General features: G+C 40.2%; 1 long non-coding RNA gene across 1 annotated transcript; it reads right to left on the bottom strand.

Annotated features, from left to right (window-relative positions):
* Positions 1 to 927: 927 nt before the first annotated feature.
* Positions 928 to 14,855, bottom strand: LOC132344894 (uncharacterized). The gene is made up of 3 exons (XR_009493961.1): positions 14,645 to 14,855; positions 14,230 to 14,340; positions 928 to 1,002 (listed from the first exon to the last, which is right to left on the bottom strand). It is a non-coding gene; the product is annotated as an uncharacterized lncRNA (long non-coding RNA).
* Between the last annotated feature and the right edge of the window lie 1,088 nt (positions 14,856 to 15,943).

Genomic DNA, 15,943 nt, shown 5'->3' with positions numbered 1-15,943 from the left:
TACTTAGTTTTGATTTGCCATTTCTTCATGGGCTAGCTTTGAAAATAAATGTAATTCGTTTTGACTCTTTTGTCTGGTTCAATTGCTAATAGTTCAGCAGTATTGTTTTCTGTTGTTTTTCTTTTATAAATCTTTGGGTTTATTTCTTCTTTCAAAACTTGAGAAATCATAATTTCGTGCGCTCAAGAATTGCATCAGAGTATTTAGAAAAACCCCTCAGCTTAAAGTTGAGTTCTTCATTTTTCCAGAAGACATCAACCAATCTACTGTAACATGAAATGAGTAATAACCATGCTGTTGTAATAACCCTCTCTTTTAATTACAATCTAGGAAAAAAGGGTTAGGGATAAATATATGGTAGACAGCACTGTTATTGGGCAATATTCCACTCTAAACACAAGTCTACAGCTCTACTTAAAATCTCCTTAGAAACATGATTCTCAGATAACTAAGGGAATACAAAAATGGTATAGCCACTAATTATTAGTTGACGTTAAATGTTAATATAACTTTATTGCCAACATTTGTTTTCTTTCTTTTTGGATAATATTAGTGAAGTCTAAGTAACTATCTCACTCAGGTTAAAAATATGGTAGTATGAATTAGGAAATAAATGGAAAATGTGACATTTAATTAACCCACTTTAAAATTGTTCAGACGTTCTTTAAGCAGAGCTATTAGAGTAGGAATGGAAAAAATACTGTAGCTGAATGGCGGGAACCTCCTTGGGGCTTAACCCTCCAAGCTTTCTCACAATTGGCTGGCATCATCTATAGCCTTCACTGACATTATAATCCAATTGAATAAGCATTATTTTATGGGCCTCCTATGGGTCTGAAACTTTTGTTAGGTCCTGAAAGCGCAACAAAAGAAGTAAATGAAATCTGAAACAGCCAAGGCACCATGGAGAACATTAGGAATCACATACCAGCAGTAGTGTTTGCCTGACTTAAGCAGAGGGGAGGCCATCCTCACTTCAGCCCTTAGTCTCAGCAGTAGGAACTGTAGAGTAAAAGAACAAGATAGGAAATACTACATGACTTGAAGGAAATTGTACAAACTATTATCTTTGGAGAAGGCAATGGCAACCCACTCCAGTGCTCTTGCCTGGAAAATCCCATGGACAGAGGAGGCTGGTAGGCTGCAGTCCATGGGGTCACTAGGAGTCGGACACGACTGGGGGAGCCTGGTGGGCTGCCATCTCTGGGGTTGCACAGAGTTGGACACGACTGAAGCGACTTAGCAGCAGTAGCAGCAGCATTTCCTTAAAGGTCCATGTTTAAAATGCCTTAATTACATATAACTTACTCATTTGGTCATTCATTTTGCTCAACAAATACATATTTGGTGCCTATGATATCCTGGGCATTACCAGACCCTGGGAATATAATGGATCAGCACACGGCCCTCCTGACCTTCAGGAGCTCACAGATAAACAGTATTGACAAAAAGTAAATTAATGACTGTGCTCTGTGTTGTGCTTAGTCACTCAGTCGTGTCCGACTCTTTTCGACCCCATGAATTGTAGCTTGCAGGTACCTCTGTCCATGGGATTCTCCAGGCAGCATTATTGAAGTGGGTTGCCATGCCCTCCTCCAGGAGATCTTTCCAACCCAGGGATCAAACCCAAGTCTCCCACATTGCAGGTGGATTCTTTACTGTCTTGAGCCACCAGGGAAACCCAGATTAATGACCAGATCTCCCAAATCCTAAAAAATAGCTAGAGACATCCTAGATTCATGTGCAAACAGGAACTTGGATTCTTGGTCCATTGTTAAAAGACTTGCTGCTGCTGCTGCTAAGTTGCTTCAGTCGTGTTCGACTCTGTGCGACCCCATAGACAGCAGCCCACCAGGCTCCCCGGTCCCTGGGATTCTCCAGGCAAGAACACTGGAGTGGGTTGCCATTTCCTTCTCCAATGCATGAAAGTGAAGAGTGAAAGTGAAGTCGCTCGGTCATATCTGACTCTTTGCGACCCCATGGACTGCAGCCCACCAGGCTCCTCCATCCATGGGATTTTCCAGGCAAGAGTACTGGAGTGGGGTGCCATTGCCTTCTCCAAATTTTGCTTCTATATGTCTCTATATCTGATTTCGACATGTACAGCTGTCAGAGAAGTAATTTTGAATTAACTGACTTCCCCATGCTGTCTTTTCTTTGTGTCCTATAAGTAGAAGCAAAATTATCAGAGACCAGGAAATGGTTCCTAATCTTTGGCTGAAAAGCTAGAAAATCTTAGTTTTATTAGTCACTAGCTTAAAACATTTCAAAAATAAAAGAAAGAAAGAAAGAAAGAAAACATATGTACCAGCTCACAAATTGCTGTCTTCAAAACATTTTGGGGTTGAGCTATGTTTATGTGTATATGTATGTGTGTATATATATATGCACACACAATCTCTGTTTAGAGCTTTTTAAATTTAAGAGGAAAATGTAAATTCAGGAAAATCCTCAGGGGAATAGTGAGTATCAGGAGTATGTATCTGCTTGTATTCTTGGTTGAAAATGGATCTTGGGAAGAAAGACATGCATGCTGATATGCTGGTGAGCAAAAAGGATAAGTTCTTTCCTGACAAAGCCACTGGCTTTGTTTGCTGGGCTTCTTTGCAGGGAGGGGAGCAGTGGAGGAGGTTGATTCATTTGTTTGTTTATTTCATAAGCGACCCCAAACTATGTTTAAAACAGCACCAAAACTCAAGAGCAGATCTGCACAATTTAGTCAACTTGTAAATGACATTTGTTTGGGAAACTGAAAAACATATCTGCTTTTGATTTAAAACTTTTTGCCAAACAAAATGAAGATGTTTTTAAGTTTATTCTACCCTCCTCAAGAATAAGTCAGTCTTGGAACTGACATTGCTTTTTTAATGCAAAGGTCCCTGTGAGCACTGGTACAGGCACTAATCAATCAGAGGAGAGGCCAGCCTTAAACGACCACGTTTAGGCTGAATTAATGATTGTTGTCTGGTCTCCAAGTTGTGTCTGACTCTTTTGCAACCCATGGATTGTAGCCCACCAGGCTCCTCTGTCCATGGGATTTTCCAGGCAAGAATACTAGAATGGGTCGCCATTTCCTTCTCCAGGGGATCAAACCCATGTCTCCTTGTCTCCTGCATTGGCAGGCAGATTCTTTACCACTGAGCCACCAGGGAAGCTGAAATTAATAGTACCTGCTGGTGGTGGTTTAGTAGCTAAATTGTGTCCAACTCTTTTGCAACCCCATGGACTATAGCCTGCCAGGTTCCTCTGTCCATAGTATTTTCCAGGCAAGAATACTAGAGTGTGGTTGCCATTTGGCTATCTGGTAAAGAATCCACCTGCAATACAGGAAACCCTGGTTCAATTCCTGGGTCTGGAAGATCCCCTGAAGAAGGGATTGGCTACCCACTCTGGTATTCTTGGGCTTCCCTGGTAGCTCAGATGGTAAAGAATCCACCTGCAATGCAGGATACCTGGGTTTGATCCCGAGGTTGGGAAGATCCCCTGGAGGAGGGCATGGCAACCCACTCCAGTATTCTTGCCTGGAAAATCCCATGGACAGAGGAGCCTTGCAGGCTACAGTCCATGGGGTCACAAAGAGTTGGACACAACTGAGCTACTAAGCACAGCACAGCACAGCACAGCACAGCTGGCTATCAGCCCTACCTGTTGAACTTCCTCAATCCATTTCACTGGTTGCCAACATAGTCATGGCCCAAAAAATCTTCATATGAAGTTTAGAACTAAAAACAGATGTAGTAATAGAAGTCACACAAAAAAACAGAAAATAAAAGGACCAGTGCCTCTGATTTAGTTCTGAGATCAAAAATAATGTTATAGAATTATGGCCTATTCATTAAGGAGAATCCTTTTATTAATCCTAAAAATATTCAGGGCACTTCAAACGTATAACCTAGGGCTTGCTAAGTCCCTAAAAATTATGAATATTAGATTTTATTCTAATATTTTTGTTGTTATGTTCTGTTTCTCAAAATCTTTTTATAAATCAGAACTTGTGGGCTTTCCAACACAAATTTCAATCGTGTATGAATATGTTTAGTCTTTTTAATATCAAAAAATACTTTAATCTAGAAAGTGTAGCCCATTGACATCAGGGCCTTAAACTTCTCTTCTGCAAAGACTTACAGTTACAACAGTGTTCATACACAGCGTTTCACTAATTTTCTCAACCTGATAAAGTTAATTGTCCCTGGTCACCATGAAGAAATTTAGGCTCAGAGAACTAAGTGACTTGTCACAAGCACATGTATAGTGAATCGTGGCACAAGGCCTTGAACTCAGCTCTTCTGCCTTTCAGCACACACTGTCTCTTGGATCTGAATGTGCATTGGAAGGACTGATGCTGAAGCTGAAGCAATACTTTGGCCACCTGATGCGAAGAGCTGACTCATTGGGAAAGACCCTGATACTGGGAAGGACTGAGGGCAGAAGAAGGGGATGAGATGGTTGGATGGCCTCATTGACTCAATGGACATGTGTGTGTGTGTGTGTGTGTGTGTGTGTGTGTGTGTGTGTATGTGTGTGTGAGTTACTCAGTTGTGTCTGACTCTTTGTGACCCCATGGAGTGTAACCTGCCAGTCTCCTCTCTCCATGGAATTCTCCATGCAAGAACATGAGTTTGAGCAAACTCCAGGAGAGAGTGAAGCACAGGGAAGCTTGGCTTGCTGCAGTTCATGGGGACACAACTTAGCAATTGAAAAAAACCAGTCTTTTGTACAGACAGAATGAACTGGGAATATTCTTCTGGGCTGTCAGTTCTGAATGGTCAGAAAATCACACAAAAAACTCCTGCTCTTCCTCTCCCCTTGCCCCCACATTTAATATTTTCCATCAAGTAAACATGGCTGTGGAAGCCAGTCTTTGGGGTGAGAATAAGGCAGTGTCCTTAGGGATATTAGCTTGGGTTGGGGGAGCTGGGTTATGGAGACTGGGGGAGAATTGGTGCCAAGCACACAGTTCTGGTGTCGGCACAGTGGCAAGCACAAGTGTGCTCACGTCTTACCTTACACTGGCCCTTTAATTCTCTGCAGCCTGACCCCAGGTCCCTCCAAAGTTTTCTAATGAAAGAATCACTGCCAGTTGCAGTGACTGGCAATGGTTCTGCTGATTTACTTACCTTTCTTTTCCTTTTGGTTCTACTGAAAAAAAAAAATATTGCTGGGAGTCCCATCACTGTGGGAATAGATTCAAGACCCTTTGAAAATCTACCTAAGAAAATCTCTGCACAAATTGTTAACAGTGGTCATGCCTGGGAAGATTTTCATTTTTACCACTTTTGTGGTACTGTAATTTTTATGACGACGTATTAGTTTGTGTTAAATAACACAACCAAATATTTTAAAATCTATATATGCTCTATCAACTATACATGGGAAAAAAATCAGTATTTCTGCCTTTTGACATTTCTTATAAAAGTTCTCATTGACGTCTTGTACTGTTACTTTCCTTTTTACAACTTTATGTAACAGAAAAGTTTTAAAGGTAGCACAGGGTGACAGTAACAGTTTGCCATCTGAAGTCAACTGACACCAATTTGTGTCCTAGCTCCCTCAATAATCTGCTGTGCAACCTTAGGTAAATCATTCAACCTCTCTGAACCTTGGTTTCCTATAATAGAAGTTGACTAAATAATGCCTACAGGTTCTCCTTCATCATTCATGGATACCTTAATCATTGTTTCTACTGTGTAGCATGTTTGCTAGTAGTCCCTTGGTGTGCATTCTCTTTGTCTGTTATTAAAACTCTCAGCTACAAAAGCTCTTCACCTGTCTTCCCTGCGGTCAATAGAATATGAGCAGAAGTAATGTTTGCAACTTCTGGGTTGCACCTTTAGAAGCAAAAAACAAGTATTTCCTTTGATCCTTTCCCCCTTTCTGCTTGCTGAAAACTGACTGAGGAGATGTGTTGGTAATCCATCTTCCACCACAAGGAGAGAACAATAGGAAGGATGGAGGTAGAAGAAACAGACTTTTCACACTATGAAGCTGCTTTATTATCGCTTATTGTTAAAATATTCTATGAGAGAAAAATACATTTCTATCTTGTTTAATGCACTTTTGATAAGTTGGGCTTCTGTTTTAGTAATTAAATTGGAATTTGCAGTTACAAGAGAAAACCAGCTTTATTCAATTTTCCCCAACTATGTTTCAGTTGGCTTTGCTTTAATTCCCTGGTTGAAAGGTTTCTCCTCTTTTTAGTGGCACTGATAGTCTGTGGGTTTTAACAAACATGTTGTCCCATGGTTGGAAATTGCCATTATAAACTCTAAGCCTATACTAATTATGACTGATAGTTGGCTTGCTCATATGGTTGCTTCGTGGCCAGGTATTTATTTGTGTGCACGTTTTATCAATCCCAAAGAAAGGCAATGCCAAAGAATGCTCAAACTACCACACAACTGCACTCATCTCACATGCTAGTAAAGTAATGCTTAAAATTCTACAAGCCAGGCTTCAGCAATATGTGAACCGTGAACTTCCTGATGTTCAAGCTGGTTTTAGAAAAGGCAGAGGAACCAGAGATCAAATTATCAACATCCACTGGATCATGGAAAAAGCAAGAGGGTTCCAGAAAAACATCTATTTCTGCTTTCTTGACTATGCCAAAGCCTTTGACTGTGTGGATCACAATAAACTGTGGGAAATTCTGAAAGAGATGGGAATACCAGACCACCTGACCTGCCTCTTGAGAAATTTGTATGCAGGTCAGGAAGCAACAGTTAGAACTGGACATGGAACAACAGGTGGCTCCAAATAGGAAAAGGAGTATGTCAAGGCTGTATATTGTCACCCTGCTTATTTAACTTATATGCAGAGTACATCATGAGAAACGCTGGACTGGAAGAAGCACAAGCTGGAATCAAGATTACCAGGAGAAATATCAATAACCTCAGATATGCAGATGACACCACCCTTATGGCAGAAACTGAAGAGGAACTCAAAAGCCTCTTGATGAAAGTGAAAGAGGAGAGTGAAAAAGTTGGCTTAAAGCTCAACATTCAGAAAACAAAGATCATGGCATCCAGTCCCATCACTTCATGGGAAATAGATGGGGAAACAGTGGAAACAGTGTCAGACTTTATTTTTCTGGGCTCCAAAATCACTGCAGATGGTGATTGCAGCCATGAAATTAAAAGATGCTTACTCCTTGGAAGGAAAATTATGACCAACCTAGATAGCATATTGAAAAGCAGAGACATTACTTTGCCAACAAAGGTTCGTCTAGTCAAGGTTATGGTTTTTCCTGTGGTCATGTATGGATGTGAGAGTTGGACTGTGAAGAAGGCTGAGCACCAAAGAATTGATGCTTTTGAACTGTGGTGTTGGAGAAGACTCTTGTGAGTCCCTTGGACTGCAAGATCCAACCAGTCCATTCTGAAGGAGATCAGCCCTGGGATTTCTTTGGAAGGAATGATGCTAAAGCTGAAACTCCAGTACTTTGGCCACCTCATGAGAAGAATTGACTATTGGAAAAGACTCTGATGCTGGGAGGGATTGGGGGCAGGAGGAGAAGGGGACGCGAGAGGATGAGATGGCTGGATGGCATCGCTGACTCGATGGATGTGAGTCTGAGTGAACTCCAGGAGTTGGTGATGGACAAGGAGGCCTGGCGTGCTGGGATTCATGGGGTCGCAAAGAGTCGGACACGACTGAGCAACTGATCTGATCTGATCTCAGTGACATAATACAAAATATATTTATTTCTTACTCATATAAAATCCAAAACAGATATCTGAGTGGCAGGTGGCTCTCCTTCTAGTGATGATTTGGGACTTCTTTATCTTGTGATTCTGCTATCTTCAAACTATGGCATACCAGGTCAAAATGCTTATTATCACTAAGCCAGAGGAACAGAGAAGAAAACAAAGATTGTATGCCATGGAAGGATGGAAAGTTATTGAGCCAGTCTAAAATTAGCACATATCACTGTTGTTCACATTCTGTTAGCTAAAACATGATCATATTTAATTGCAAACAAGACTGAAAAATATTTCAGGGAGAAGAAAAAATGGATTTGATAAATATCAACTCAGTGTCTGCCACAAAAAGCCCTTGACCCATGCTTAGTACCTGGGTTCTGTATCCTTGTTTCTCAGGTTGGTTAACTATACACACTCCTTCTTATATCCTAGTAACTAGTTCTGTTGGCCTTGGAAAGAAGTATAATTAACAGAATTCACTGGGTCTAGACATTAGTACGGAGAAGACAATGGCACCCCACTCCAGTACTCTTGCCTGGAAAATCCCAGGGATGGGGGAGCCTGGTGGGCTACAGTCCATGGGCTCACTAAGAGTCGGACATGACTAAACGACTTCACTTTCACTTTTCACTTTCATGCATTGGAGAAGGCAATGGCAACCCACTCCAGTGTTCTTGCCTGGAGAATCCCAAGGACAGAGGAGCCTGGTGGGCTGCCATTGGATACAAGTCGGATATGAGTGACTCGACTTAGCAGCAGCAGCAGCAGACATTAGTAAGTTGAATAGGTTAAAGTGTATGTAGCTTGTGGAAAATACTAAAAGGAGCACTTTAGGTTTGATTCCACTTCTAGACTTGGTACCTGCACAGTGGTTAGAGAGAAGGAAGCTGGACTTTCAGGGTTTGTTTGCATTTGAAGGGGGAGGAGGGAAATAATAGTACCAATCATACATTCATCCAATAAATCTTTACTGCACGTCTCCACTCTGCCGGGAAGCAGCACATAGAAAGACTATGGATAGGGACTTTTGTGGTGGTCCAGTGGCTAAGACTCTGCACTCTTAATGCAGGGGTCAGGTTTGATCGCTGGTCAGGGAACTAGATTTCACATGCTGCAATGAAGATTGAAGATGCTGTGTGCTGGAGCAGCCAAATAAATTGTTTTTAAAAAATAAATAAATAGAAAACAAAGACTATGAATAGTGTTGACATTTGGTACGACATGGAAGGAGTGAATGCTCAAGGGTCTCTTGCCTTCAAAATACCATAATATTTGCTCATGTGTGGCCTCCCTTGCTGGCTTCATGTTTTTCACCCAGGCTGTGGGGTGTCTATGGAAGGGACTTTCTGTCTCAATGCTGTGTACTTCCTTAAAATGAGAAATTTATCTAATTTGGTTCCTTTCAACTTGTTTAAGAATTATCTTTCACCATGGTGAAACAAGCTGGGACCCACATTTAAAAGAAAAATTCTCTACCAGATGTGCAAAACTTAAGATGTCATGTACAAAAATCTCTGACCTTGACCCCTCATCCCTTCATTCCTCACTTTTCTGTCTCTATCGTATGCATTACCATATTTATACTTCCATTTGAGTCTCTGTGGCTTAAGGCATCATTTGATTTTTTCCAGGTTATAACCTTAGCTCCCTTTCCTGCATAATGCTTTCTTTCAATATGAAACCCTCTCTAGGCAATGTGATTCTGAGTTCATATTGTCCACACATCATTCTTCTCCAGACACAAACTAAACTCATCTTGGAGGGCAGCTGCTGCTCCCATTGCAGTATCATTGGGGTAAGTTCCACACATTTTCTACTTCACTCTCTCAGCTTTTATCACTTGTCCAGCATCATGGTATTTGTATTTTTGTCTGCCTGTCAATTCACTCTCCCCACTTCTTCTGGTAACAGAATCCTACATAGGAGTAATCGAATGAACAAATAAGCTTTATGGTCATAATGGACCACATTCCGCAATTTACTTATTTTACCTCTGTGAAGTCTCAGAAAAAAAGAGATAGAAATCATATTATTTCCTTATTGGGTATCCCAATCAGTTATATGCTTCCTTCATTGAAACCAAAACCCATAAGTGGAAATATAGAACATAGCAGATTTGTTTTATTGGAGAAATGTCCACAATGTTCTATGTGCATGCTATGACTTCAGAGTAAATGATCCTCAACCAGTTTTTCTTTTTCCTACAAAAAGACCACATAAAGTTCACAACATTTTTATTGAGGTAAGCCATCTTTATTCCCTGGGTACTATTGACCGAACAAGGCAAACTTGAGTGTGCTCGATGTGAAGGAAGCCAAGTACTTTGAAAGGACTTGGCAATATCTCTGCCCAACAATGGCACACAGAGAGGAGGAGACAGTGGATCTCAGTCTATATCCTGAATGATGTTGAACAACCCATTCTTGAAAGAACAGGATTAGAGTCAACAGTGACTGCACAACTCCTCAGTCACACCTGCATGTTATTTTTATTGGAACAAACTCTTATTACCAAAAATAATCTACAATTGATTATTCATTACAATCTTAATGAACCTTACTAATACAATTAAAGTTCCCTACTTCTACAAAAGAAATTATATAATATATATATGTATATATTAAATAGTTTATGGTGGTTTAGAAGCTAAGTCATGTCCAATTTTTGCGACCCCATGGACTGTAGCCTGCCAGGTGCCTCTGTCCATGGAATTCTTCAGGCAAGAATACTGGAGTGGGTTGCCATTTCCTTCGCCAGCAAATCTTCCCAACCCAGGAATCGAACCCAGGTCTCCAGCATTGCAGGAAGATGCTTTACCAACCTAGCTACGAAGGAAGCTCTATATAGTTCATATACATACATACATACATATATATATATACACATATGCATACATATATATATATATACACATATACATACATATATGTATGTACACACACATATACATATATTATATAGTTTCATATGTAAAGAAAGAAGATATGATAGGTACTACCTAGATTAAGTTATGTATCGCTTGGGTTACCCAAGATAGTCCTGCTGCTGCTGGTGCTGCTGCTGCTAAGTCACTTCAGTCGTGTCTGACCCTGTGCGACCCCATAGATGGCAGCCCACCAGGCTTCCCCGTCCCAGGGATTCTCCAGGCAAGAACACTGGAGTGGGTTGCCATTTCCTTCTCCAATGCATGAAAGTGAAAAGTGAAAGTGAAGTCGTTCAGCCTGCAGCCTACCAGGCTCTCTATCTGGCGTAATTGTTAACAATGCCCATTTCAATTTCAGAAGTGTTCCAGTATGGTTACTCTAACTATATTAGATCCAAAAGGCATCTTATCTGAGACAGAGGATAACTAGATGTTGAAATGAGGTAGGAATATCAGAAAAGGTGATGCAATTTTCTTGACTGGAAGCTTCTCAAATTTATTATGCAACTGAAGATTCTGAAAAAAAAAAAAAAAAAAAGTGCACCATACCAAAGGTCTAGACAAAGAATTTTGTTTCTGATGCTGCCAGAAATGTATTTTGAAATATGTCCTGGGTAAACTGATGGTCATAGGGATAAAAATCATGAAATCATGTTAAATATGTCTAGAAGTTCCTAATATATGCTTGGATTTTCTTAATATTTAGCCTAATGTCTTTAATGACACCTTTAGTTATGTTTTTGGTTATTGTTTACATCTATTTTCTCAAACCATAGGCAAATGTTAAGAGTCTACTCAGTGTCTCTGAGTCATTCCTTGTTACCTATCATGTTGTCAGCACCCCCCAAGAACAAGTCACAGAGGAAATGCAAGCAAAGCATACCAGGGGTTGAAAACTGAAAACGGAATGCTGTCAATGTCCATAGACTTCTGAGCCAATAGGTTTTGCTAAAACTGTCTTCTTAGGTTTCAGGATCATATCTAGCCTATACAGCCTGTTTTTTGTGTGTGTGTTTCATCTCTCTTGCTTAATTATAAGTTCTTGCCTCCTTAGTTTTTGTGTGTAGACTGGTAACTGTCCCCCAATAGTCATTATTTTTTTCCTAGGATAATAGTGCTTACCACCTGTTTTCCACATTTTTATTGGTAACATGTCTACTTGCTAGAGACTAAGCACATTTGCCAGCCCCTGGAACCCACTCATGGTTATCATACTTAGCAGAAGGTACTCATATAATTTCTACATTGTTTACTTTAAGGAAACTTTTTGCTGTGGACTTGTTTTCTTTTCCCTTCTTGAAAACTGGAAACAAAATATGCCAGCCACCTAGCTTAGAAAATGCAGGTTATGACAGTGCCACCCTAGTGCCTTACCAACAAAGGTCCATCTAGTCAAGGCTATGGTTTTTCCAGTGGTCATGTATGGATGTGAGAGTTGGACTGTGAAGAAAGCTGAGCACCGAAGAATTGATGCTTTTGAACTATGGTGTTGGAGAAGACTCTTGAGAGTCCCTTGGACTGCAAGGAGATACAACCAGTCCATTCTAAAGGAGATCAGTCCTGGGTGTTCATTGGAAGGACTGATGTTAAAGCTCACACTCCAATACTTTGGCCACCTCATGCGAAGAATTGACTCATTGGAAAATGAGTCAATCCCTCCCTGATGCTGGGAGGGATTGGCGGCAGGAGGAGAAGGGGACGACAGAGGATGAGATGGCCAGATGGCATCACCGACTCAATGGACATGAGTTTGTGTAAGCTCCGGGAGTTGGTGATGGACAGGGAGGCCTGGCATGCTGTAATTCATGGGGTCGCAAAGAGTTGGACTCAACTGAGCGACTGAACTGGAACTGGATCCCTAGTGTGATCTTTGAATTAGCAGAATCAACATCACCTGGATGCTTTTTAGAAATACATAATCTTGGGCCCCATGCTAGTCCCACTGAACCAGAATCTGCATCTTAGTAAGAACCTCAGGTAGTTTGAATGAACATTAAGATTTGAGAAGTACAGCCTCAGTAGTGGATAATGGGTCAACAGGATGGGAAAAAAAAAATCTAAATCTCAATTATTTTGTAGAGCGAATCTGTCTACTGGCCTGGTCTGCCTGCCTGTAGACTATTACAAGAGAGCACAATATCTTCTTTAAGCCATTGACAACCCACTCCAGTATTCTTGCCTGGAAAATCCCATCGACAGAGGAACCTGGCCAGCTACAGTCCATGGGGTTGCAAAGAGTCAGATATGACTGAGCATGCATAGACACAAGCCATTGAATTTTGGGGTGTCTTTTTGATCTCTAATCTAACTTATATTCTTTATTGCTTGTAATAGCAAACCTACTTTTTAAACCTCTACCAGAAATTTGTGGAGAAAGAGATGAGAAAGGATAGCTCCTTTCTGAATCTTTGAGAGTACTTCCTCCACCCTTCAGGAGAGAACCTAAATTTAACTCAATCTATGTTGATTTATCTGGGACTGGGAGAGTGGGGAGTGCTCTCACCCCATCCTCTTGAGTATCACTGCACTTTCCAATGATCATTTTTGGTCTCCTTGAGAATGCTGAGTTAAGAAGCTCCATATAAATATTAAATGAACTGAATACACGATGTCTCCGGAGATGGTTTCATCATTTTCTTTTCCAGAAGACCCAAATTCTAACTAACAGAATTAATCAAATAGACCACATTTATTTTAAAGTCCATTAGGGCATGCATGTTTTTGTTTTAATATGTAGACTCTTGCCCACTTTTTAATTTAACATCAACCATTTCTTCTTTCTTCCTTCTATCTCTGGTTTGGTAAATGTATTTTCCCGACTTGCAATTCCTGTACGTCAATCCAACAAATGTTTATCCAATACCTTCAAAATGCTAGGCATTATATTAAATGCTAGAAAAATAGTTGTGAATAAGATAAAACAGATCTGGCCATGTACAGCTCACAGTCTAATTAGGCAGAAGACCAATGAACAAGTAATTACACAGCTAAAGAATGTTAAGAAATGGAAAGTACTTAAAATACCTGCAATAATGTTCATTGACTGAATAAATGAAGAAATAAATTAACCATTAACACCTTTTCTCCAAAGCCTCCATGGAGACAAGAGGCACAGTTCCCTTATTTTCAGCTTCTCTCACTGCTTTGGGTTCCTATTGGTCTTTATGCCTGTGAAAGAGAAGTTGGATAATTAACTAGCTAAAAATAAGGGTTTATACTTAATGCCCATGGAAGATGACTGGAAAGGAACTTGGCAAAATGAAAACAGTTGCATTTGGTGGTAAGATTGTGGCTTATTTTATTCTTTTCCTTGTTATTAAAATATTGATTGTACAATACATTAAAACTGAAAATAGAAAGGACATGTTTGTATGTATGTTAACCTTTTTTTTTTTTTTTTCATTTCATAAAGGAAGTGATAGTGCATTTCCTTCACAATACCAATACCTTATTAGGGTCCATTGGGATTGACTAATGTTATTTTCCTTCCTTTTTCTGCCTTATGTGAACAAGCCACTGTGACACTAGTTTCTGGTATTTGGGTTACAAAGGTCTATATTGCCAAACAACTCTGTTTTAAATATTATCTTTGCTTCATATTCATACCTGATAGTCTTCTCTGAGGGTACCAATCAAAGGTCAAGACCTTTTTCACAACATCACTGATCTTCCTTGAAAATCCATGGAGAGTGGATAGATCAGATAGTGGAGTGGTAACTGAAGAAATAAAGAGGAAGTTGCTCAGGACAGAAGATAAAAACATGAGACAAAGGAAACAAACTGCTCTTGGATAGGGTGCTTCTGAGGCTGGGATTCTTCCCAGGGAAGACCACGCTGCGGATCTACTGCTGCATAAGGAGCCATGCCAAAAGTGAGTGGCTAACAACAACAACAGCAGCCACATTTTTGCCTACAATTCTCCAAATTAGGCAGGATTTGGGCAGGGTGCTCCTCTTTGTCCCGTGTAGTCTTGTCTAGGATGGCTCACCTGGCCTGGAGGATCTCAGATGTTTTCACTTACCTGTCTGGAGCTCCAGCTAGTGTGGCTGAAATGGCCCAGGATGTCTGGGACTGTTTCTCTTCTTATGGCTTCTCTGTTGAGCAGAATAGATGGACTCTTTTATACTGTGTCTCAGAGGGCTCCAAAAAGAATGAAAGTACAAGTTGCAATGCTTCACAAAGCTTGGTGCAATATTACTTCTGTTCCATTCTTTTGGACAAAGCAAAGTCATCCCAGATTTAAGAGAAAGGAAAATAAACTACACTTCTAGAGGAGAGGCCAGCACTCATGTAGGAATAGGAGGGGCTGCTGGTGACCATCTTGGCATATAATCTATCACACACTCTGTGTCACCCTCAGTAATACCCACTAAACATCCACAACAATCACAAAGATTACAGTGCAGAGGGGAGATTAATGCCAAAATGTTGTGAAGGCATATAAACATGAAGTTTACCTGCTCATCTTTAAGATTACAACAACTACTACAAATAAAAGGTGTAAAATATGTTAATCTTAACAAATTGTGTTAGCAGTAAGTTGCTCAGTTGTGTCCAACTCTGCAACCCCATGGACCCCATGTAGCCCACCAGGCTCCTCTGTCCATGGGATTCTTCAGGCAGGAATACTGGAGTGGGTTGCCATTCCCTTCTCCAGGGGATTTTCCCGACCCAGGGATCGAACCCAGGTCTCCCGCATGCAGGCAGATTCTTTACTGTCTGAGCCACCAGGGAAACCTGCCAAGTTACAAGTTATCACATAAAATCATTCGATACATCAGCCTGCAATGTTGGCGTCATTTCTTAAAACTGAAAACAAAACGAAGCTTGTTTCTTTGTCATATCTTCTCCTTTAGCCTGTATTTTATTTGAAACTTACATGTATTTATGTATTTGTTTATCTGGTTTATCTAATTTGTTTTGGTTCAGCATATATATTCTTATAAGGTGTCCTAATTCCGTGAGGCAGATATTTAGATAAACAGTTCACGGATATATCGATAGATAAATATTGCAAATATATAAATAGATAAATAAATATGTCATTATTTATTTATCTTAAGTCTGATTGATGGAGGTTAAGTGACTTGATCAATATTACATGTTTAGTGCAAAACAGAACCTAACCTGGTGCTTAACTTTTCTGGACCTGAGAGAGCTAAAATAGTAAACTTCTAATTGTATTCTCTATTTTAGGGTTTCTTAAACCCCTGGGTTATACCAGGCACACATGATTATTAAAGAGAAAACCGAATACCACAACTAGTTTTATAAAGTATTATCTTATTTCAACTTGAGTTTACTTGTTTGTAGGCTTTTT

Source organism: Bos taurus, chromosome 3 (genome assembly GCF_002263795.3).
Source record: "Bos taurus isolate L1 Dominette 01449 registration number 42190680 breed Hereford chromosome 3, ARS-UCD2.0, whole genome shotgun sequence".
In the NCBI taxonomy this organism is placed as follows: domain Eukaryota; kingdom Metazoa; phylum Chordata; class Mammalia; order Artiodactyla; family Bovidae; genus Bos; species Bos taurus.
This window is presented reverse-complemented; position numbering and strand designations above follow the sequence as displayed.